The 25,500-nt window shown below is 35.7% G+C and overlaps 1 protein-coding gene across 1 annotated transcript in view; it reads left to right on the top strand.

Annotated features, from left to right (window-relative positions):
- RIT2 (Ras like without CAAX 2) overlaps positions 1-25,500 on the top strand; it is a 250,155-nt gene that overhangs the window by 63,243 nt on the left and 161,412 nt on the right. The window lies entirely within an intron of this gene.

Below are 25,500 nucleotides of genomic sequence, written 5' to 3'. Positions count from 1 at the left end.
TTACTGTGTATGTAAATAATTATCTTGTATATCTTCCTGCAAATCTTCCAGGATATTTGCTTGAATACTACTACTGAAATAAATGAAATGTACTCATTTTAAAATGTCCCATGATTTAGCAAGACCTCTTCATCAGTTGAACTGAATTAGTAAAATTTAAGTGCAAGCAATTAATATGCTGTTCATCAGGAAGCACTTCCTCAAAGAGTTGACTTTTGTTTCTGAAGCAAAAATAATCACTTTGTAAAGTTTTAGAAGCGATTAGCTACAGCCCATGTTTGATAATCCTCTAAATCCATTTTCTTATTATCTCAATTCTGGAATGTTGATAACTTTGCATACCTATTATGATTTATAGAAGACAAGAAATCTCTGGGCAAATGCTCTGAATCTTTTATTGTGTTGGAAAATTCAACTATATCATTTATGAAATCACAAATCACTCTGTTCATCATTTTCCATCATTGTTTAAGCTTTATATGCACTGGTATTTCAAAATCCTACCTTTTGCTCACTAGACTCTCATGTCAATGGCTTGCATAGGGCAATATATGTGAATACACATAAATATCTCCTTCAAGAGGAATAAAGAAGAAGAATATAATGATGATTCCTTTAGATATCCATGAGGCACATCTATCACTTGAGATTCCATACTCACAAAGGGCTGAAGTCATATCTTAACATAGCTCTAGGTAAAATAGCTTTAGAAGAAGTTTGAAAATGGAGACAGAGCACTTGATTACCTTAAATTCTATTTTCCCATCATTTCATTTCTTGGCATCTCTGATGGAAATAGAGGTTAACAATTTTCCATTGGTATCCTGTTTCAGGAATGTGAAAGTCCCAAATAACTTACTTTTCTCCTGCTCAAGCTACATAACTATAACTCAGTATGGCTGACTTAATGGCCCCTCAAGAGGAATTTCCTATTACTACATTTTGAAAATAATACAAATTAGAGAAGAATACACCTATCAAGGATACTTATTTCATGATTTATATAATAAATCACTATTTTTCAATTCCTGTTCAGATTTGTTTGTCATCCTACTGAGTGAGACTTTGAATAGTTTTTCTCTGAAATCTTTGAAAGATTTGTATGGTTTTATTATCTCTCTAGATTCAGCTTACAATTATTTTTCTTTCAAATCTACATAAATTCAAAAAATATAGTTTCCCTTTAGCCTTGAGAAGAATTAGGCATATCATCTGGTACCAATATTCTTACCAAAGAAGTAATTGCTCCCCTTAAGTAGGAGCAACATTTTTAGTCAGTAACCAATGGGTCTAGCTCCTGCAAATCCACAGAAAATACCTACGAAGGGAATATTGAAAGGTGTTCATTCTATTATTCCGTGTGATGAAATGTCACTTAAAAATTAAATTAAGTTCATGCTAAAGGTATTAAATATGAATAAATTCAAGGTTTAATTTAATCTTTAAAATATCCTATTTCTAAGTATTAAAAATTGTGTTAAGTACACTTTGCTTTTTCTATAGTAAAATAATTATGGAAATAAAAAAAAATTGACCAAAGGCCTTGATGTCCAACCTTTCATACTAATAAACACACATGTCATTTTTAATTAACAGTAAATCATTAGTGGTAAGCATTTTATGCAATTCAATTAGCAAACAATATTTAAATGCCTGGTATTTACAAAGGAATCTGTTTATCCTCTAGAACTAAATTAGCCTTTGAGGCATTTTTATTGCAGGAAGAGGACTTAAAATAAATATACAAATATTCATATCTTTGAAGTCAGTTATTACTATAAGAAAGAAGCAAATTGTTAAGGAGTTTTGAAAGAATGGAGAGACAGTTTAGTGACCCTCTCTTAAGCTTTATTTACTGTGATTTAGGTTCACAGCTTCCTATATGTTTTAAAAGCTAAGAAATTCTGGCTCTCTAGTCTAGAATTCAAGATTCTTTGGGAAGAATTTTCAGAGAAGTTTGGACTTCTTAAAGACCTTTGAGACAATGACCGAGAGAAGTTTGTTTTGCTATATCCTTTTAATCATATTGTAACTTGCTTGAAATTAGAAATCTTATTGTATATAATTCTAATTTAATATGAATTAGATTTCAAGGTGTTGATATTTTCTGCTATAGAATATGGTGTCCTATTCCCCAGGTTCTAATTTGTGGACTACATATTTAATTCAAATTATTATTTATTAATACCTTCTTTCATTGAGAATTATTTCTGTTCATGTTCACTGATAATCAAATGAATGCAAACGTAGAAAGTAAGCATATAAAACCAGGTCACTCCACTTGGCAAATTAATACGGAAGGAAACAAGGTATGATCTCAAATAGCATGTTCTGAGTATTACTTGATGAGCACTAATACTTGATGAAAAATTCTGAACCATGAAGGATGTGCGTTACTTCTCAGTTACAGAGCATTATAACTTTGATTACATCATGTGTGTAATTGGTGTTTATCTCTCACTCTTCTCAAACCGTTATTGTTGCCCCCTTCCTTCACAAACCTATGAAACTTTACATTCACCTACTATGTGCTAGTTCCCATGCTACACACCAGATACATAAAGATAAAAACACAATCTGTGACTTCAATACACTTCAGGTTGGTTTGGAAAATTAATAAGTATACAAGACCATGTGATGTGTTCACTGGAAAAAAAAGCACAAGAGGCTGAAGGAGGACAATGAAGGCACATCTTGCATGACCTGAAGGGACATGAAGTACATGTAGAATAGATGTCCTCTGCACTGAGTTTTGAAGGATGCATAGGAATTAGGCAAGTGAAGAGGAAGTAAGAATAGATATTCTCAGAAGAACAAAAAATATAGGCACCCAAGTAGGACAATGCAACATGTAACTAAGATGGAAAATTTGGGGAACCGGAAGTCCTAAGGATGAAATAAATGACACAATGTGCAGGTTGGGAAGAGGAAGGGAAAGATTTGCCAGATCTTTAAAGAGTGTATAGGACCAGCTAAGGGTTTAGATAGAGATAGTTCTGTACTTTTCTCTGAGATAAAAATGAATATTGCTGGCAGCCTACTTAACTTTCACATTTAGGTAGATCCAAGGCAGACAAAAGTGAACATGCCCCGACTTTAAGTAATAACTGGTTATCCCTATGAGACTTTACTTCCTTCAGGATTCTTTATCATGGTAAAGCCCTTAATTTACCAGGATCTCATGCCAGAAACTCAAGAGAAGTCCTTGATAGCTATTTCAACTTCTATATTACGTCATTCATCAAACTTTGTTGTTTCTACCATCTAAAAATATCTTGAATCTGTCCCCAACTTCCCCTAATTTCTCCTGCCTTCTTATTCTAAGCCACCTCCATTTCCAGTTTGGACTGGTTTTTCTAATTGGTTTTTACACAGGGTCCAGAAATATCTGTATACACACAAATTTGCACTGCTAAACAGTTCCCAATGTTAACAGAATAAAATTCTAAAAATATAGTGAAAATTCTCAGGGTCTTGTTACTTTCATTTTCACACTTGCTGGCCACCACCCCTTTTGGGTGGCTTCAACTACATCTGCCTTCTTTTAGATTCACAAACTAGCCAAGCCCCTTTCTGCCTTAGGACATTTTTGCACCTATTGTAACTCTGAATGCTCTTTACCTCTCCACCCTCCATTTTGCCTGTTTAATTTGTACTTCGACCAAATTTCAGCTTAAATATTACTTCCTCAAAAAGTCCCTTTGAGAGTAGTGTTATCAGTGAAATAAGTCAGACAGAGAAAGACAAATACCATATGATTTTACGTATATGTGGAATCTAAAACAAAATAAACAAACCAAATAGAAACAGACAAGAGACGGACAGTTGGGAGTATAGGAGGACTGCATGAAAAACATGACAGTATTGAGCAGTATAAATTGGTAGTCATAGAATAGTCACAGAGATGAAGATTACAGTATAGGGAATATAGCCAATAATATTGTGATAGCTATGTACGGGGCCAGGTGGGTACTTGAAGCATCATGGGGCCACTTTGTAAAGTATATGACTTTCTAACCACCTTGCTGCGCATCTGAAATTCATACAGAATGATATTGAATGCAAATTGTAATTGAAAAATAAAAATAAATAAAAGAAAGCCCCTTTTGGCTTCCCAAAATAAGACCTCTTTCATGCATTCTGCCAGAACCTTGAATATTTTCTTAATATCATTTATCTTTATGTAATTAAATAATTATTTAGTTAATTATACGTTTAAATAAAGAGTCATGAGAGTAGGAACCCCCAATATATAATTCACTAGTGTTTCCCCAGACCTTTTCAGAATGCCCGGCATATTGTAGTGCTGAATAAATATTTGTTGAATAAAAAAACTGGGTGAAAAAATATTTCTAGCAAAATATTTACCATTTTTAGATTTTGCTACAGTTAATTTTTGAGTCCTAGAAGGCAATTATCAAATGTTTGCTAGTTAGTGTTCTTTTGTAGAAATTCCCTATTATATTAATGGCTATTTCTTAACCTAAAATAGTTACCAAAAGAAACTTTCCTTGAAAAATTAAAAGCACTATGCATGCATACATTATTATGTCTTCTGCTTTCTATTTTTATTCTCATCTCCTGCTTCTTCCTCTCTATTTAATATATTTTTAAAATATGTTTTTATTGATTTTAGAGAGAGGGGAAGGGAAGGGAATAGATAGAAACATTGATTGGCTGTCTCCTACAAGACCCCTACTGGGGATCCAGCCTGGAACCAGGGCATGTGCCCTGATGGGGAATTGACCTGGTAACATCTTGGTTCATAGACTGATGCTTAACCACTGAGCAAACCTGGCTGAGCCTCTTCATTCAATATTAATTCATAAACAAAATTTTTGGGAAGCTACGATGATCCAGGCATTGTACAAGGCACAGGAATAAATAGCACATAAAATTAGGCAGAAATATGTTTCTTATTGATCTTCCCTGCTTAATTTTATTTCATCATTCTTAAGAGCTGATTATATGTCTTTATCTGGAGTCCAATTGTCTCTTTTTCTGGTTGCATTAGGATGATTTCAGGTCATTATGTAAGTATAGCACACAATCTGATTAGAGTAAACTGGCCGTAAGGATTTATTCAATAGTTTCTTTGGGTTGCTTTTCTTGCAGAAGAAAACAAACAAACAAAAACAACCCCCACAAGACTGCTTTGACAAACAGTACAGTAATCGGTGATCACTTTATGAATTTACTTGGCCATACATTTATTCAGTACCCACAGTGCCCAGAAATTCATATGACCAACAATTTTCAAGCAGTGCCTACATAGCCTATTTTCAAGGAACACATACTCTTGTAATTGATTCAGCCATGAATGCTTTTCCTTGTTCAGTGATTCAGACCTCCCATTTCACTTACTAGCCATGAATACTGCATAATACACTCATGTGAAAGATTTATATTCTTCCTGAGCAATTGGTAAGAACTGTAACTAGCTCAACAGGAAAAGAATAAAATGCCATATCTGTAAAAACAGCAATGTTCTTATAGCTATTCATTTAATAGAGTTTTCAGATAGTACCATAACCATGGAAACATTCAGTTAACCATCTGTGATGTTGACTATATTCATTAGCTAATTAAAATTATCTGTGGTTGCCCTGGCTGATGTGGCTCAGTTGGATGGAGCATCATCCCATATACTGAAAGGTTGTGTGTTGGATTCCTGGTCAGGGCACATACCTAGGTTGCACGTCAGTCAGGGCATGTATTGGAGACAACTTATCGATGTTTCTCACATTGATGTTCCTCTCTCCCTTCCTCTCTCTCTAAAATAAATAAAAATATATCCTTGCATGAGGATTTAAAAATAATAAATAAAATAAAATTATCTTTGGTCAAACTAAACAGCTAGAGACATATACCAATTCTAGATATAGGTGCCCTTGAGGACAATAGTGTGCCTACAATAGAAGAACTTCTCAACATTTTCTATGCTTATTCAATGATTATAAGTGGGCACTTAGTATGAAGTCAAATACCTGATAGTTATACTTTGTCTCTTTTTAGTAGTTAATTTTTAAAGACATTGTAAGTACTCTATTGGCTCTTAATGAGCAATCTTGCATAGCAATTAGAATGAGGGGAAAAATATTCATACTGGTATGTACTAAAAAATGGCCATTATTGCTGATAGATGCAATATATGAGATAAAATTATTTTAAACATATCTTAAAAGAGCTAACAAAATTTACATTTACTTCCCCTAATTTATGCATGTGTTGGATTTTTTAAAAAGGACAATGTAAAATATTCCACATAGGAAATCCTGTAGAACTATAACATACTTCTTGGTATTTTCAATTTTTTAGTGGTATTTAGATTAATTTACCCAGTGTCATATGTTTACAAATTTGTTGAACTAGAATCTAAATCCATATTTATTTGACCCAAAGTTGGAGCATTTAACTACTGCCTCCTAATTTATGGCCTCTTCAAAGTGAATCTTTGTCATTAGCCATGGCTGATTCTGCTTAATACTTTTCATTTAACTAGTGTAATTTTAACTACTATGTTGAAATGATTTCTGGAGAATAAAGAGGTCAGCTCTTTGACATTTCATATCAAAGTTGTCCATATCAGCATGCATTTACTCAGCATGAAATGAAGACATGGAGAGAGACATTTAGGTAAGTTTGATTCATGTAAATAATGAAATGAACATGTCATACATATGTCCATGTTCTACAATTTGCTTTCTTTGATTAAGACAGTCCCAGGGTGTGCATTCTCACTGGGACAAAGATAGATGGAAGCTAAAATTAGCTATGTGGAAAATCAATTTGAAAACTATCAAGCACCAAACCGATATGAGCAACTATTTTTCTATTAAAAGACAGTTCTAAATATTTTATTTGATTAGTCATGTGATAATAACAGTAATTAAATTCTCCAGACATGTATTTTATCTATGAAGGTCAAAATTATTTGCCAAGTTATTTGGGTTAGAATCATGCCCTGAATAGATTCATCTTTGTGCTTACGTGGCTATCTGAATATTTTATATATTAAAGAAAAACCTCATTCTGTTTTTATTAAGAAGCTAGATAGTAGCATTTTAAAAAGTCAATCAAAGAATTTGTATGCATATATGCATAACCCATGGACTCAGACAATAGGATGGTGAAGGCCAGGGGTGGGGGTTAAGGGCGGGCTAGAAGGGGTCAATGGGGAAAAGGGGAAAGTATGTAATACTTTCAACAATAAAGATTTTTTTAAAAAAGATCTATTTCTTTTTTTTAAGGTCCTATGGAAAAAGACATGCAGGTTATGATTTTTACAATAGTTTTCTTAAATATGTTTTGCATACTGACAACTGTAAACCTACTTTTGTCCACCTCTGTATATGTCATGCATCTAGGAAGAGTGAAACCTTCCTTAATCAGAACCAAATGAACTAATTGAAAGATTCTCACCAGTGGCTATATGAGACCATAGCGGACCATTGTAAGAAAAGCCAGGGCTATAATGATCAGTATGTGGTTGGTGATGTGGCCTTAAACTTTTAATATGTTGGCATGTGTTATATATGTTAGCCTTATCCCAACTATATTAATTTTTCAAGTTGTATATTTCCATTGAGTTATGCTTTTATCTCTATCCTCTCTTCACTCTAATTCTTTTAAAGAGTTGTATATGCTGGTTATTTGCATTTTCCAAACTCCTATTCACTCATTTTTAAATTATTTTTTTATTGTTGACAGTATTACGGATGTGCCCTAATTCCCTCCCATAAAGGGATACCTCAATCTAGTTAGTTAATATATACCATTTTATGCTATATTATACATATATCATATTTGTTTTCATATACAATTTTATTATAGTTATTTCTAGGTTAATTGGATGACCTATGGATAATTAATTTTAAAAATTTCCTAAGGATGGACAACTTATTTATTTCTGGTTTCTCTCTTATGTAAACAATACTGCAATAGATATCCTCCTTAGGCTAAAACATGTGTTTCTATAGGGTACACACTGATAAGTGTAATTGCTAGGTTATAAGGCATATGAATTTTACATTTTAATAAAATTTACAAAATTACCCTCTGAGGAGACATATAAAATTCCATGACAGCACATGATGTAATTTTTATAGCTTTTCCAACACTTAATATTTACATTTAAAAAAATTCTTTGCCAAATGAATGAAATATTATACCTCATTTTTGGTTATCTGAACATTTTAGATATGAAATATGACATACAGAGTGTATACAAAATGAGAAGCACTGCTCACTAATTTATCACACAGTAACAGCTCATATAACTAGCACACAGCCAAAACAGTGTACATTATCAGCATCTCAGAAGCACCTGTCATGTCACCTACCAAAAACTGCACTCTCTACAACCCCAGATTGTCTTTGCTTTTCTTAATAGTGTTAAAATGAAGCAAACATCCTGAAGCATTTAGTATAGTTTTGACCATTTTGTAATACTTATGCAAATGAAATAGTTCAGTCTATATTATTCTGCATCTGGTCCCTTACATTCACCATTATGTTTGTGAAATTTATCCATGTTATTGCATATAGCTGTAAAAATAGTTAATTTTTGTTTATTCTATGGCACTGTGCAGGTTATTGAATGTTCTATTGCTATCTATATAAGTAACATCTATGAGAATTTTCCACCTTAATTAGATTTCTTCTTCTTCTTAATAGATTAGTCTAATCCATTTTTAGTCTAATACATGTTTTCTTTGTTTAGTGGTATATATAGACTCATTCCTGCTATCCTATTTTGTGTTTTCTATTCACCATGATTATATATATATTTACTTTTATTCCCACTTCCCCTTTCTTTATTCCTTCAGGTATTGCTCAAAGTTTTTAATCCACTAAAAGTCTCTTTTTTGGCAAAGTTAGGAAATTGTTATTATATTTTTAAAAACCTGTTTACCTTTTTTTTTATCTTTATTGTTCAAAGTATTGTATATATACTAGAGGCCAGGTGCACAAAAATTCATGCACTTGAGGCGGTCTCTCAGCCCAGCCTGCATGCTCTCACAATCCAGGACCCCTCGGGTAGGGTCCAGTCCCATCGCAGCATGGCTCCGGTACCCGGAGCCTGTGGGCCAGGGGTAGGGACCAAGATTCCCAGATTGCAGCATGGCTCTGGTTCCCCAGAGCCTGTGGGCGGGAAGGAGGGACCCAGATACCAGTCCAATTATAGCATGGCTCCAGTTCCCTGGGGCCCAGAGCTCCCTGTTGACACAGCACCCCAGCCGGGGCTCAGAGCTCCCTCCCACCAGGGCATGGCGGGGAAGGGAGCTCTGGGCCATGGCTGGGGTACAGTGGAACTCTGGGTCTCCCATGATTGGGAGTGTGGCCAGCCTTCAAACCTGGGGCCCAGAGCTCCCTGTCTCCACCGCGCCAGCGGGGACCCAGGGCTGACTCCCACCGCGCCGGCTGGGACCCTAGCTGGTGTTCAGTCATCTGTCTGGTCGTTTAGGTCGTGATGGCCCCTGGATTTTTATTTATTAGGATATAATTTTTTTATTCCCCATTGACCCCTTCTAGCAAGCCCCACCCCCACCCCAGGCCTTTACCACACTATTGCCTATGTCCATGGGTTATGCATATATGCATACAAGTCTTTTGGTTAATCTCTTCCCACCCACCCTCACCTTCCCTCTGAAATTCTAAATGTTTGGGGCAGACCTTTACACACTCCGTATTAAAATCAAAGTCTTCAGAATGATCTTCTGATAATTCAAATATGATCATATCTTCACATACATTCACACAACACAAATACACAAACATAGACACGCACACATATTCTCTTTCTGATTAAGATTCTTCAATGACTGTCTTAATCTTTCTGGCTGCTAGAAAAAAATTACCACAAACTAGGTGGTTTTAAACAACAAAAGCTTATTTCTCACATTTCTCAGTCCTGGATGCCTGACATCAGGGTGCCAGCATGTTCAGGTTCATGGTAAATGGCCTCCTCCTAGCTTACATGTGACCCCCTCCCCCACTTTTTTTTTTTTTTTTTGCTGTGTCCTCACATTGTGGAAAGAGAGCAAGCTAGCTCCTCAGCCCCTTCTTATAAGGGGCACTAATTCCATTTATGAGGTCTCCACCCTCATGGCCTAATTACTTCCAAAAGGCCCCACCTCTAAATACCATCACATTGGGATTATGGTTTCAAGGTATGAAAGGGGGGCGGGGAGTATGAACATTCAGTCCTATCAGTGAATTTCCTAGGCAATTCGGCAAAAAAAAAAAAAATTAATACATCCAACTAGGTTGTACTTGGGCTGCTCTTTGTCAAGCTTTTAAGCCTAACTGGGCATCACTCTCTCCTTCATCTCGCTGCCCTTAAGCAATACTATATTTTTTTGTGCTAAGTCTCAATGCCTTTCCTGCCTCCATCATGCTCCTCCACAAAGTGATCTATGAGTATAAAGTATGTTCTTATGCCCTGCTTCCCCTCTACCTCTACCTCTACCTCCATCCTCTTTGCCCTGCTTAGTTAGCATCAATTCTTACTTCAGAACTCATTGAAAGTATCAGCTCTTCAAGGCCTAAGTCCCCTGACATTCCCATCAAACATGAGTCAGCCAGTCTTCCTGAACATGATTATTGTTTTTTCATGAACATCTTTGCATTCAAAATCCCAGTGCCTTTCCTGGTAATGGAACTTTGAAGAAACTCAATTTGTATCAGGTGAATGAATTTAGATATTTTATTGTTAGTCCTCAGGAGAAACTTAATGGCTCAATTATGGCAGCGTTTTATATATCTAGCTTAGAGCTGATGAATCTTGAAGAAAACAAAAAGGGCCCAGCTTATGAAAGGTATTCAAAAGAAAGGATCTTGGGTTCTCTTGTCAAAGTCAGTTTATCCTTTTCTTATTCATCTGCAATTTTAATACAGTTATTTATCTAGTTTTCAAGTCTACAGCATTAAATACCAAAAATTCCAGTGGAATAATTGATTATACAGTTGGTCACTCTTATAGTACCAATGCTTTGGGTCCAGATAATGCAGAATAAAACAGTTATGTTACAGGAATGTTTCATACCAAAATATACCAGTCTACCAAAATATTCCTGCTGCCTTAGCCCCAAATAATCACATGTTCTTTTGTTAGAGTTGTGCTTTACTTTTATGAGCTCATCTGCAAACACTAGGAGCAATAAATTCTGTCAGTGGATAATGAAAGTTCAACATTCCTCCAGTCGGAATGAGGAACTGCAAGAGCAATAATTCTTAGCCCTGGTCCCTAGACACTATATCACTAAAAATCACAGGGAAAATGGAAATGATTGATACATGTTTATATTCATGACACACATTCACACTAGCTGGCTAACTAGTTTGCATATTCAATTTGCTTTAAAAACCAACCAACCGACCATTGTGGTTAATCATAAAATAGCATAAGAGTTTGTAAACCGAAGTACAGAATCATGCATTCAAATAAGACTTAAAGTTATCAAATTGAATAGTCATCATTTTAGTCATGTTACAGTCTTTAAAATCATGACTATATTGTGTATAGTACACAAATGTACACACAGGAAAGGTTCACTCTTAAAGAAAGGCTTTGGATTCTAGTCAAAGGAGATGAAATAGGTGATCAGATTGGATAAACGTATTTGGTACAAAAATGATGTGTGCTAATGCTTTCTCACCCTTTATATGTCTTACACTAAAGTAACATTGGAGCTTGTGTGCTAGAACTCCTAAAATATTAATAAAATCAATAATATTAGAGTGTGCAGCATCTTCATATGATGATTTTAAAAAAAATTGTTTTTAGCAGATTACTTAACCTCTGGGACCAGAGTTTCTTCAGTTACAAAATCTGCTGTCAAAATGTAGGGTTGTGATAAAGACTGATTGAGATAATATGTGAATGATATTATAAACTATCTAAAGTCCTGACTTAAAAATTACTTTAGTATATATTATACCATGTAAATATATGCTAACTTTTTTCTATATATAAACTAACACATAATAAATATAATTAGTTACCTTATCCTTGGAGGATGGAGTAGAAAAAGCAAAACCAATAAAGTGAGTAGGGATAAGACTCAAAAAGTCAGGAATGGGAAGGACAAAGACACCAGCATTTGTATTTCCATAAGTTTAACTGAAATCTGAAAATGTATTAATTTCCTGTAGGTCCTCCGAAGTATAGTATACACATATTCAAGAGTAAACGATCACTTATATTTTAAACAAGACAGCTCTATTGTACATCAATTCAAGTTGAAAATGCATCTTTGAAGAGGTCGTCTATAGATAACACTGTTCCCATTTGAAAAATGCTGTGATTTTGATACATAGAAGCAAAGAAAAAAAAAGAAAGAAAAGAAAAGCATTTTCTGAGGGCGATAAGGTATTTTTCCATTGCTTTGCAATCCAGTAAATTTTAAACAAATAGTCTTGACCTTTACACAATAATGATCAGTCCAAAGTAATTTATATTTCTAGGTCGTAGCATATAAAAAGGAGAAACATGATGAGCATTGAGGAACCTTATATTTTAATATTAGCCCCTTTCACAATTGGTGTTGCTCAGGGCTGAATTCCTATGCTGCCATGGTTATGGACAGAGTTGAGCACAAACACAGGAAGAAAAGACAGTTCCCCCCTGAAGTAATTTCATGGGCACCAAAACGCCCTCCTGACCCTAAATATGTATTTTACCACCTGCAACTCATGCAGTCTTGAGTTTAATATAAAAATATCAATGCCTCCTTTTTAAGTCACAAAAGCATGTTAAAAGATATATGAAACACTTAACACTCTATCTTTTGAGCAGTACAAGGAAATGACATTTACAATAAATTTTCTAGAATTTCAGAAAGGAAAATGACCTCTCTGAGTTAGAGAAGTCTCAAAAAGCACTAGATACATAATACTGGAGCTGGCCCTGCAAGAACTCTAGGGTTAGTAGAGGGAAAGGGGGGGTGTTTATGGGTGTGGAGTAAGGAGTGAGCAGATAAAAGGAATAAATTCATATCAGTAGAGTTGAATGTAATGTTCTTAAATTAGGCCTAAGAATAGTTTGTTTTCTGCCGAAACCGGTTTGGCTCAGTGGATAGAGCATCGGCCTGCGGACTGAAGGGTCCTGAGTTCGATTCTGATCAAGGGCATGTGCCTTGGTTGCGGGCATAAGGAGATATGCAGGAGGCGGCTGATCGATGTTTCTCTCTCATCGATGTTTCTGGCTCTCTATCTCTCTCCCTTTCTGTAAAAAATCAATAAAATATATTTTTTAAAAAAGAATAGTTTGTTTTCAGGATTAAAAACTCATTGCCTGGTTTTAATTTATGTTATTTTTCTTTACCAAAAATTCTTAATCTAGATTTGTTTGAGATACAATAAAATAAGAACTGGGGGAAGATTATGCAATTTATGCCCCATCTCCACCCCCCACCCTCCATTCTTTTCTTATCCCACTCTGGTCCCTCTTTCATTCCACAGCCTGAGGGACTTATCCGTCTCTAGGTTTGTATTGCACTTGAGTAAGAACACTGGCTGGCACCTTTGGTTGTATTATGCGACTCTTGCCTGCCTCACTGATCTCATACTACATCCTGCCCCACTCTATTCCTTGTTCATCATTCTCTAGTCAACATCAACTTTATGCTATGCCTTGAGCACACCAAGCTTGATGCTGACCCTGGTATAACCCACAAGTTGTTTCATCCACCCATAGACTCTTTCACGTAATTCCCTTGGCTGAATTCTTTTCATCATTCAATTATCATCTTAAATGTCTTCTCTTAAGAATCTAGCCCTCTACCCTTATACAATTTTCTGCATAATACTTATCAATATCTGCTGTTTTTCTTGGACATATATTTTGTTTCATTGTTAATTACAGGAACGGAACTAGGATTTATCTGTCTCAGTTCCCAGCACCCAGAATATTATATTGGGAACAATATAAACAATATTATATTGTTTGAAAAGCAATTATTGTTCTACCACCTTTCTCACCAAATTATGTAAAGTTGAACATGTGGAAACTTCTCAAGGACAGCACAATTACCCATGCATTTTTTTTTTCTATGTAATTCCTATAAAACTTCACCACAGCCTAGAGCTCTGGTATGTGTGCCTATGGGTGCATTTTGAAATTAAAAAAACCTAAGGTTTTTCAATTAAACTGCTAGTGTACCCATAAGAAATACAGAACCAAGCTGCCCAATGGGTATTCTTCCTTTGTGAAATAGAAATACAGCCTTGACTTCCACTGAAACTCTAACCATTTTTAAAAGAAACACTTTCATTTTATTTTCAAGAGTTTGTGATTATTATTAATGATTCCAACCTAACAAATTGTTCCAGAAAAATGCAATGGTTTTCTTTTTAGACTATGCATGAGCTGGAAAAAAATGTCAATTAAATTGAGATGATGTGAAAGGCAGAAAAAAAAAACCAGAACTTAATTTTCATATTATGACTGAATGTTCAAGGAATAGAAAATTTGCAAAGTTCAATCAAGTTATGAGAGGCAGCAAAAACAATGAAATATGATGGTGAGAACACAGTAAGGTACCTCTTCCATTTCCTCATTATAAAGTCATTTTTACATTAACTCTCTTCTATTAGAAGACTAAAGCTTAACTCAAGTTCAACATGAATTGCTCATTATGAGAATTTCCCTACAAATCTGCAGTGTTTTTTTCAGAGACTAGGGATGAAGGCTGTGGAGTACAAGTTTAGAGTATGATAAATATTCAATATTGATTCGTTGAAAGGTTTGGTCTAAGTAGTAATGGGAAATATTTGCTGATGCACATTTTTGACAATTAATGACACTCACAAATGGGAAACAATTCCTAAATTGCGGTGGATATGATTGTTTTCTGAAACAAATGAACAAGCCTATTTTATACTGCGTGAAACCCCTTGACAACAGCTGGTAGAGTTAATGAGTCTGGTGGTGAGAATAAGGCAAACATGACAGAGTGGGTAAAACTGGACAATTTCCAACATGCTCATTAATCACGTGACTAATCTGAAAATGAATGCAGCATGCAAATTAAAGGTGAAAGTGACTTCCTGGTTTGGAGAGATACCAGCATGTGAAATTGTGTGGATTCTTAACACTGCATTAGGCAGGGGCCTGAGATGTGTCAATGTCATGCTTTAATTAGAATACAGTGGTAGGTGGAACATGCTTTAGAATTAAACATACATTTCCATAAAATTTAGTCTGGTTAAAATGGAATCCAGTGATGCAGAGAAGCACTTCTGAAATTGTCTTTAATAAGACTATGCAAATATTCGAACTGTTTAAAGAACTAGGGAAGGGTTCTGAGCATATTCCAGCTGCCTAATTTCTCTAAACTCCATCAATAATCAGCTTTATGTTTTCTGACACTTCGCTTTGCTACTCCATTTATACTGAAAGTGGAAACGTTTTAACTATTTAAGGACATCTGCTTTTTCCCATCCCTGCATAGATTGTGTGAGAATGCATAAGAAAAACTCAGAAATGCAAATTCTGTTTGAACCATTTTGTCTCAAATGACCTATTCATATAGTCAGTTAGATCCACATTAAAAAATATAGCTGACATTTTCTTGCATTTATTTTCATTCTTTGAAAAGATAAAATATTACATTATTTAAAAAATTGTTAAATATTTTAACCAAAATTTTTACTAGTTACACATGGGGAATTGAAATGTGTTAGACTTTATTTAAAATATATTTTTATTGATTTCAGAGAGGAAGGGAGAGGAAGAGAGAGATAAATATCAATGATGAGCGAGAATCATTGATCAGCTGCCTCCTAACACCACTTACTGAGGATCCAGCCCACAACCAGGGCATGTGCCCTGACCAGGAATCGAACTGTGACCACCTGGTCCATAAGTCAATGCTCAATCATTGAGCCACACCAGCTGGGCTAGACTCTATTTAGATAAATTTGAGATTCTTTACTGGAATTCCTATCTAATTCATATTTTGGAACAAACGCTAAATACTTAAAATTTTTAGTCTTTGAAGATCATTTAGAATAGTGGGAGTTTGGTACATTTTCTACTGAACACAGTAATTTTTTTGTGTTGTTTTTTTTATGTTTTCAATGTAATATCTTATCCGATATCCACACAACCTTAACAGACAGAGATAATTCCTATATTTTTAACCAATTAGAAAACTGAGATCCACAGACTACACAGTGAGGAGATAATTTTGCGAATCCTTCGTTTTGTTTTAATAAAAATGCAATAATTCCATTTGTTTCAAAGAGTAGATGATTTATCAAGGTGATATAACTAGAAAGAAAGATTTATCCCGAACTATCCAAACTTGTTTCTCATAGCTGGTAGAAATGTTAGCTATGCTCAGAGGTTTCATATAGAATGGTAAAATACAGTTTATTTCATAATGAAAAAAATGATCTAATAACCAAATTTCACTTTTTTACTTTGAATTGATGTTTATTGAGATAACGTAATATATGGTTCAGCTTCATAAATTATTAAGCGGAAAACATTCTTGTAAACCCTGAAAGAAGATTAAACATTGGCAAACACCCCCAAAAGCTCTCTTTCTGCCTTCTCCACTACAGATAATATCTATTTGCCTTGAACGAAATCCTTTCCTCAATAAACTTTATAATTTTACATCAAATCCACTATAGTTTAGCCTTGCCTTCCCAACCATCCCCAAATATATGTTGTAAGTGTAGGTATAATCCTATATAATAAAACCCTAATATGCAAATCAACTAAAGGGCAGAACAACCAGTGGAATGACTGGTCGCTGTGATGTGCACTGACCACCAGGGGGCAGATGCTCAATGCAGGAGCTGCCCTGACTGGGGGCAGTTCCTGCATTGAGCATCTGCCTCCGAGAAGGAGGCAACCAATGGTGGCAATCAGGGAGTGGGGCCGGCCAGCGGATAGCTCTAGGCCGCCAGCCAAGGTGGTTCCAGTGGGGGGGGGGGGGTGCCCAATTGCCCACCCACAGGTTGCCCCACAGATCGGCCCTGATCACTGTCCAGGCCTAGGGACCCTACCCTATATATTGGGAACAGTCTCTTAGATTTAAAAATTAAAACCTGGCAAGGCTACTCTAACACTGAAAAAAACAGGATGATGCAGCATGATCTCTGGCTTGCATATTTTGAGGTCAGTCCTGATTCTGACACTTATGACTGTGTGACAAAGCTAATTACTTAACTTCTCTCTGCTTCAGTTTCCCACCCATAAGTTGGGAAAAATGGTACTACTGCCTCAGAAGGATCATGTTATGTACTACTTTTTATAATCAGGGCAAAAAATGTAGCTTCCCATACAATAGCAAGATATATGAAAAGTATGTACCTGTATGAAAAGTATGGTTACTGGTGCATACAGTGTCCTGGATTGCAAGAGGAATCAGGCCTAAACAGGCAGTCAGACATTCCCTGAGGGTGCAGGCTGGGCTGAGGGCCACCCCACATGCACAAATTCCATGCACCAGGCCTCTAGTTATATATATAATTACCCTATCTAATAAAGAGGGAATATGCTGATTGACCCTCACACCATTGCAAAGATGGCGGCGCCCACAGCCAATAAGGAGGGAATATGGTAATTGACTGCCACACCCTCAAAATAATAAGTTAATTCTCTAGCATCCTCCAATCCTTCTTAATCTCCTCTTCCATAGGAAGGCCTCAAACCCAGTATTGCCTTGTCCTTCCCTGTGTACACCACCGCTTATCAATATATCACCCAGAGTGGTATCTCACTACAATAAATGAAATATTTCACTTTTGCCCTGATTAGTAGAGACTTTGAGGGTTTCTTAACTCCTGCTTCTAAGTAAATGCAGATATCCCATCTTCCTGCTATAGCCAAAAGGGTTTGAACAGTTTTTGTGAATACCTTACTTTGTTGACTCATATTGGGATCCTTATTTTTTTTTAATTTATTGATTGATTTTAAAGAGAGAAAAAGAGAGAGAGAGGGAGAAACATCAATTTGTTGTTCTACTTATTTATACATTCATTGGTTAATTCTTGTATTTGCCCTGACTGGGGATCAAACCCACAACATGGAGTATTTGGTTTAACCAACCGAGCTACCTGAGCAGGGCTGGGATCCTTATTAATAGAAATATGTTCAGATATTTTATAATAACCAATAGTTTGAATTTAAATGTTCTCAAAGTGTCCATAGGCATTAAAGAGGGGAGAAAAATAGCATCCTCAGAAAATTACATCAATCTCTAGGGAGCATTGTCCTGTCATAAACAGTCCATTCTACAACTCTGTCAAAGACCTTTTGCATACCAATGTCATTTAATCTATTCACTATCATTCTCTATTTTTAATAATCTTCCCATATAAATATGTATCATTCCATACCTTCATTAAAACCATTAATAAGAATGGAAAACACATTGTGAGAAATGACAGGGTCTATAGTAAACTACTAGAAAACTTCCTATGTACTGAAACAATTTACTGTTTGCCATTCTGGATGGAGTATTTCAAACACTTACTAATTCCTCTGACAAAATTTGATCCCACCTTATGCTTCTCCATTTTGTTCACTGAGATTGCAAGTCAAACACCTATCAAACCCCATTTGCTTGCACAGTGATAGTTCAAAATGCCATTCATATGTTTTGGGGAAGGACATCATTAATCAGATTTGCACTCAATTGGAGTAACTACATATTCTTTTCAAATCTAATTATATATCTTATGATTTTATTTGTTCTTCACAAATGATAGTTTTATCTTTTGATTCTCAATACAATTCTCATCCTAAAAAAGAAGTAAGAAGTGAAGGAATTCTGATGTTTTTCCCATTTATCAGCATTACACACTCCTTTTGTCACCTTCTTTTGCCAATCTTAACAACTCTAAAGATTGAGAGAAATGAAATTAAAGCCTAAGTCTCTTGATAAAAAAAAAAAATCTCCAAGGTCCCCATGGGCTAAGTACCATGCCGTATCCAATTTCTACTCCTAAATCACTATATAATTATCTGAGCCATCTCTGTTTTTGGAACTCCTCCTTAATTTTCCAAGTTGAACTGTTTGACTCCATTTCTTCAATGGAAACAGCCTCTCCTGCCTCATGGATGTCTCAATACTTCCCTAGCTGCAAGTATATGGGATATGCACACTTGTATATAAATACGTTACTTGCATTCTCTCTGGTCTCACAACCAGGAACTGTGATTTTTACAACTCCATGCTGTTTCTTTAACATTAGAGTTTAAAGAAACGGGACCCTCGGTCAGAAAAGGTAAACTGAATTTATTGACCACCTATTATATGCCTGTCAGAATGCTAGACAATGCATACACAATGAATAAGGCTCTGTGCTTTCAAATAGCTGAGACCAAATAATAATAATTATTATTATAATTAGAAGAAGAAGACGAAGAAAGAGGAAGAGGAGGAGGAGGAGGAGGAGGAGGAGGACGAGGAGGAGGAGGAGGAGGACGAGGAGGAGGAGGAGGAGGGGGGGGAGAGGAGGAGGAGGACGAGGAGGACGAGGAGGAGGAGGAGGAGGAGGAGGAGGAGGAGGAGGAGGAGGACGAGGACGAGGAGGACGAGGAGGACGAGGAGGACGAGGAGGACGAGGAGAAAATGGTAAACATGCTTTAATAGAGCTCTGTGCAGAAGTACAGGAAGGGGATAAAGTTTCTCTCTGGGCTGGTAGAGGAAGACTCCATAGGGAAGTGTGATGGTTAATTTTATGTGTCAACTTGATTGGGCCATGGGAAGCTCAGGCATTTGGTCAAACATTATTCTGGGTATGTCTGTGAGGGTGCTTCTGGATGAGATTAACATTTGATACTAGACCGAGTGAAGCAGATTGCTCTTCCTAATGTGGGTAGTCCTCATTCAATGACTTTAGAACCTGAGTAGAATAAAAAGTCTGAGTGAGAGGGAACTTTGCCTGCCTGATTGATTAGGCTGGTACAAGGTTCCTCTTCTGCACTTGGACTGTAAATTATACCATCAGCTATTCTGAGTCTCCAGTGTCCATAGTTATGTAAGTCAATTTCTTACACTCAATCAATCAGTCAATCAATCTTATATATCAAGATGAAATTTAAATGCATAATTAATATTTTATGAAATACTTGTTCTGTTTCCCTTGTAAATTATAATTTACAATATAATTAGGTATGTCATTCATTTGTATTTTAAATTCATTTCCGGTCTTCTCCAATCAAGAAGGATTGCCCTAGCTAGTTTGGTTTAGTGGATAGAGCATTGGCCTGCAGGCGAAGGGTCCTGGATTCAATTTCGGTCAAGGGCACATAGCTTGATCCCTACCCCTGGTCAGGGCTCATGTGGGAGGCAACCAATTGATGTGTCTCATCGATGTTTCTTTCTCTCTGTGTCTCCCCATTGTTCCACTCTCTCTAAAAATCAGTGTAAAAATATCCTAAGGTGAGGATTAAAAAAAAAAAGAAGGCTGTGGATGGCTGTGAAAAAAATATTCCTTTTGTATTTTGAGGCTATGGACTGAATGGTTGCAATAATCAATGCTCTGTCTAGCTCTGTCTTGGCCAGTACAGTAACCCTGAACCACATGAGGCTGTGGTGCACTTGCCATGTGACCTGCCCAAATGAAGATGTATTGTAAGCACAAAAAGCACAGAGGCTTTCACAACTTCATATAAGAAAAAGAATGTAAGATATTACATTAATATTTTTTTATGCTGCTCACACATTCAAATGTTATTTTAGAAAAATTTAGTTGAATAATGTGTTAAAATTATTTTTTTCCATTTCGTTTACTGCTTTAATGTGGCTACCAGAACATGTAAAATGAATATGTGGCCTCTATCACATGACCATTACACAGTACTGCTACTACAGGGAGCATGGTAGGACCTGGTAACTTCTTAGAAATACAGAATCCCAGCCGCAGATTTACTGAAACAGTGCCCTTTAACAAGATCCCCAGGAGATTTGTATGTACAGGAAAATTGTGAAGCACTACTCTAGCCCATCACCCTAAGCATACACCCCGTTTTTCTTCATCCACAGAGGAAATTTCATTTCTGCAACCTGATTTCTAGAGAGACTGACAAAGTGAGGATTATCCGTCTTCAAAAAAAAAGGCAAGACTAGAATTCTAGATGTCCAATTTATCTTTAGTATATACATAGGGTTCAGTTGTTAAAATGCCATGCTCAGCAAGCCTGGGACACACGACAACTTCATTTTATCAGGTTTGAGAAGGAAGCAGCATGAAGCATTTCTCCTGTTCATACATTGCTCTTCAGCAGGCTGCTGCCAAAACCCAGGGTCCATTCTGGTCCCCAGATGCCCTCCTGCCTCCTGCAGCTCCTCTGTTCACCTGCTCCTCCCCATCTCTGCGCCCATAGCAGTTAGCAGTGTTTTCCCTTTCCCTTCCATTCTGCTTTTATCTTCTCTGCTGATCATCCCCTCGGGCTCTGCTTCCTGTTTCTCTCATGACAGCTAATTTTGTGCAAAAGTAATCTGAGAGTAAGGTGTTTGTGCTTGATAATAGCTTAATATTTTACCTCTCCTGTAGTTTTATTGCATTTTAATAGGGAGTGCCTGGAAATAAGATGGCTTATCTTAACTAGAGAGAATAAAACAGAAGGGGTGGAATTTGGGGCACCCTGCCAGACCAAGATATTTTGGACAAGAGGGTCCTTTGGTATCATTCTGTTTTCCATTCCTATAAACCATATTCTCAACATTGTCGGAATTCACTCAATATGAACTAAATATCTAGAAGTTGTCATGATGTGAGATAATAGATACAGGCTAGAAGACAAAATGGAAATCATTGAAAAAATAGTTACAGTATGGGTTAATTTCATGCAAATATTGTGTCACCATAAAATATGAACAATTAGAGAACTGGAACTGGGTAGTTCCCCCCCCCCCTTTTTATAATTGAGTAACTGAGAACATTCCCCTTTTAAAATGTTTTTAAGTAGGAAAAGTGTATTACATATATAGAAAAGTATACCAAACAATGATTTACCACAAGGTTATATCTAAGTAATCTCTGTCCTGGTTAAGAAAGTATTTTCCAATAAATATTGCTTAGTCTGGATATTTATCTTTTAATTTTATATGAATGGAAACCTACAATGTATATTATTTTAGGTCTAGCTTCTTTCACTCAACATTATACTTCTAAGCTTCATCCATTTGTAGTGTGCTGTAGTTTTCTAAATTTCATAGCAGAAACTATCCACTGCATGAATAATATGCTAGGTTTTTTGCAAGACTTCTATGAAATCTTTATCTATTCACCAGCCTCCAACTCCAACTCCAAGTGCACTTCGTTATGCCTCCTTTGTGGCCTCATTCATGGAAAAGGGCCACATCTTATTGAATTTTATATCACTAGTACTTAGTGTTATTTTTTTAGGAACATATTAGAAACCAAATAAAGATTTTATAAATATCAAAGAGTAAGTAAAAATAGCATGCTTTTTTACAAGTTGTGTGAAATTGAGCAAATTATATAACCTCTCCAAGCTTCAATTCCTCCTCTGTAAATGGAAGTGGGGATAGTTCCTTCATAGGGTTATTATGAGAATTACTAGTAAATGACGTAATGGAACGTTAAAAAAAATACATATATTTTTACCATGCCAGTACAGTATCAGTGCTCAGTAAATGATAGTAATAAAGTTATAACTTAAAAAAAACAACAACACACCAATCTCTTGCTCACTTTTCATTGGAAATGTCTGCCTCACCTGCTCCACCATCCTGCCTGAGGGGCGATCGATTGGGGTTGTGCTTCCTCCTGGCTCCTCAGTGCGCCACCGCCACCGCTGGTCGCCATCTGGATCAAGCCCCCACTCACACCTGCCTTGGCCTGGCACCACCCGCTCACCTGTTCCACCATCCCCCAAAGTTCCGCTCTTGTTGGGGCCCATCAGGGCAGCAGGCCTCCACTGCTGCCCACTGCCAGCGCCCTGTTGCTGATGCCTGCCATGTTCCTTGCTGCCCCCTGGTGGTCAGCGCACATCATAGCGAGTGGTTGAACTCCTGGTCAAAGGACCACCCAAAGGGACAATTTGCATATTAGGATTTTATTATACAGGATTAGTATTTAAGAAGTCTTACCACTCCAGACAATGAAGGTATTTTCCTACAGTACCTTCTAGAAGCATTATTGTTTTACTTTGCATGTTTATATTTATAACCTGGCTAGCATTTATTTTACTATATCCTGTGAGGTAGTAGTCAAGTTCCATTATTTTTAATGTTTATATCTGATTGACAGCCCTCTTTCTTGAAAATACTTTCTTTTCCCTACTGCCCTGAATGCCAATTCTGCCATCTAAAAAAGGGTTCTTTAATGTATGGGTTCCCTGTTCTGTCAATTTATTTTTCTATCTTGTGCCAATATCACATTGTCTTAATTGCTGCAAATTAAGAGTAATCCTTGATACACAGAAGAGCTTATTGTTGGAGCTCCAGTGGCGCAATCGGTTAGCGCGCGGTACTTATAAGAAGAGCTTATTGTTCTATTTTGAGATTGTCTCAACTATTTTGGACTCTTCTCATTTCCATATTAATTTAGAATTAGTTGGTGGATCTCCACTGTTCCCTCAAATCTGTTTGGAATATATTTATTGTCAATTAGGGGAAAATTAAAATCATTAAAATATTGAATCTTCTAATCCATAAACATTGCAAACACTTCCACTTATTTATATCATTTTTAATGTTTCTCATAAAGTCTTACAGCTTCTTAAGTAGAAGTCTTGCAAAATTTTTAAAAGATTCATTCTTTGAAATTTGATTTTGTTATGATAATGAATACCATTAAATATCTTCATTTCTTATCTTTTTTGTTGCTCATATATAGAAAAATTGTTTTTGTTCTGTTGATTTTGTTCCCAGAAAACTTAATATATTCATTTATTCAATTTGCTAATTTATGCCTGGAATCTTTGACATTTTATACATACCCAAAAGATATTTTCTATGAATAACATTTTCTCTTTATCAAGTTTATTCACATCAGGCATATTCTTGCCTAACTGAACAGGTTTGAACCACCAGTATAATGTGAATAAAAGTATTTATAATGAGTATTTATTCTTATCTTGTATCTAACCTCAGAGGAGGTGATTTTAGTATTTAATGTTCATTTTAGGTTTTGTTTAAGTAACCAGTGTTAGATTCTGTGCCTATCAGAGTGTGAAGCATAGATTACACACTCAAATACCTATTGACATCATTATTGATAAATATACTGATATATTAGATTTGTATCAGTGCTGATTCAGCCATGATTTAACTTTCTGTTACAGTGAAAGTGTCCAGTACAGTATGTTCCAAAATGCTTACACACACACACACACACACACACATACACAATAAAGATCATTCATTTAAGTAATTCTTTGACAATGTTCTTATATATTATTCAAGCCTTTATATTTTATTGTCCTTTAAAAAATAAATGACTAATATCTTAGAGATATATATTAGCATATATATATATATATATATATATATATATATCTTCACTGTAATACTAATTATCACACATTTTAGATATTCTGGTAAGGCATATAAGAAGTATTAAATTATCTTTATGATTTTTAAAACAGCATCTAGTGAAAGTTCAATGATCATCTAATATTTTCTCTCAGATACATATTGTGGTTTTAAGTTATCCTAATTTCATATTTACAACTAAATTATTTTAAAGTTATTTAAATACATATGCTTGTTCTACAAAGGAGTTAAATAAATTATTTAAGTAAATTTTCCAGAACACCTTAAGTTTTTTTAATGAAATTAAAATTCCATATTTTTTATAATTATTGAAAACATCCTGCCAAATCCTCTATGATTTACTTGGGAAGAAAGCATTCCCACATGGGTAAGTATAAATAGCAGAAGTAATTTAGATTCAATATAATTTCATGGTTAATTTGAAGCAATATACATTTTTTAAATTACAACATAACATGCCTAGAGTTTGAATTGTGTGGGGTTTTTTTATTTTATTTTAAGCACCATGAAATTTGCAAACTTTTGTTGATCCTTCTAAAGCTCCTATGCATTGACTAACATGTACTCTTATCTCCATCTTGCAAAAAAGATCAAGTGTCTGGCCAATCATAATTTCAATATTTAGAGACGATTTTGAGGCTTGAATACAGGTCTTTGATTATTACTTCTGGTAAAATACTGCTGGAGAGGGAGAGTGAAGACACATGCCAAGCGAAGCAATAGTCTCAAATCAAACATTCTTGTAAAAATGAATTTTACAGTGCTAGATGCCCCAAGAAAGTGGCCCCATTGGGCTTTTCTGTGCAAACAATATAGTAGGCAGTTGCTGCCATTTCTGCCTGATAAAGCTTTGTGTACAGTTGGCCTCTTGCTTGGGAAGATAAATGAGCTCACTTCAGGGTTGGGTCTATAAGCAGATGATTGAATTTCAGGGAGGTGTTTATATGCATTCAAGAGGAGTATTTCTGTCACTGCATTTCTGCATGGGAGGTCACAGAGGGAGTGGATG

The sequence above is a fragment of the Myotis daubentonii genome, chromosome 8 (genome assembly GCF_963259705.1).
Source record: "Myotis daubentonii chromosome 8, mMyoDau2.1, whole genome shotgun sequence".
NCBI classification, from domain to species: domain Eukaryota; kingdom Metazoa; phylum Chordata; class Mammalia; order Chiroptera; family Vespertilionidae; genus Myotis; species Myotis daubentonii.
This window is presented reverse-complemented; position numbering and strand designations above follow the sequence as displayed.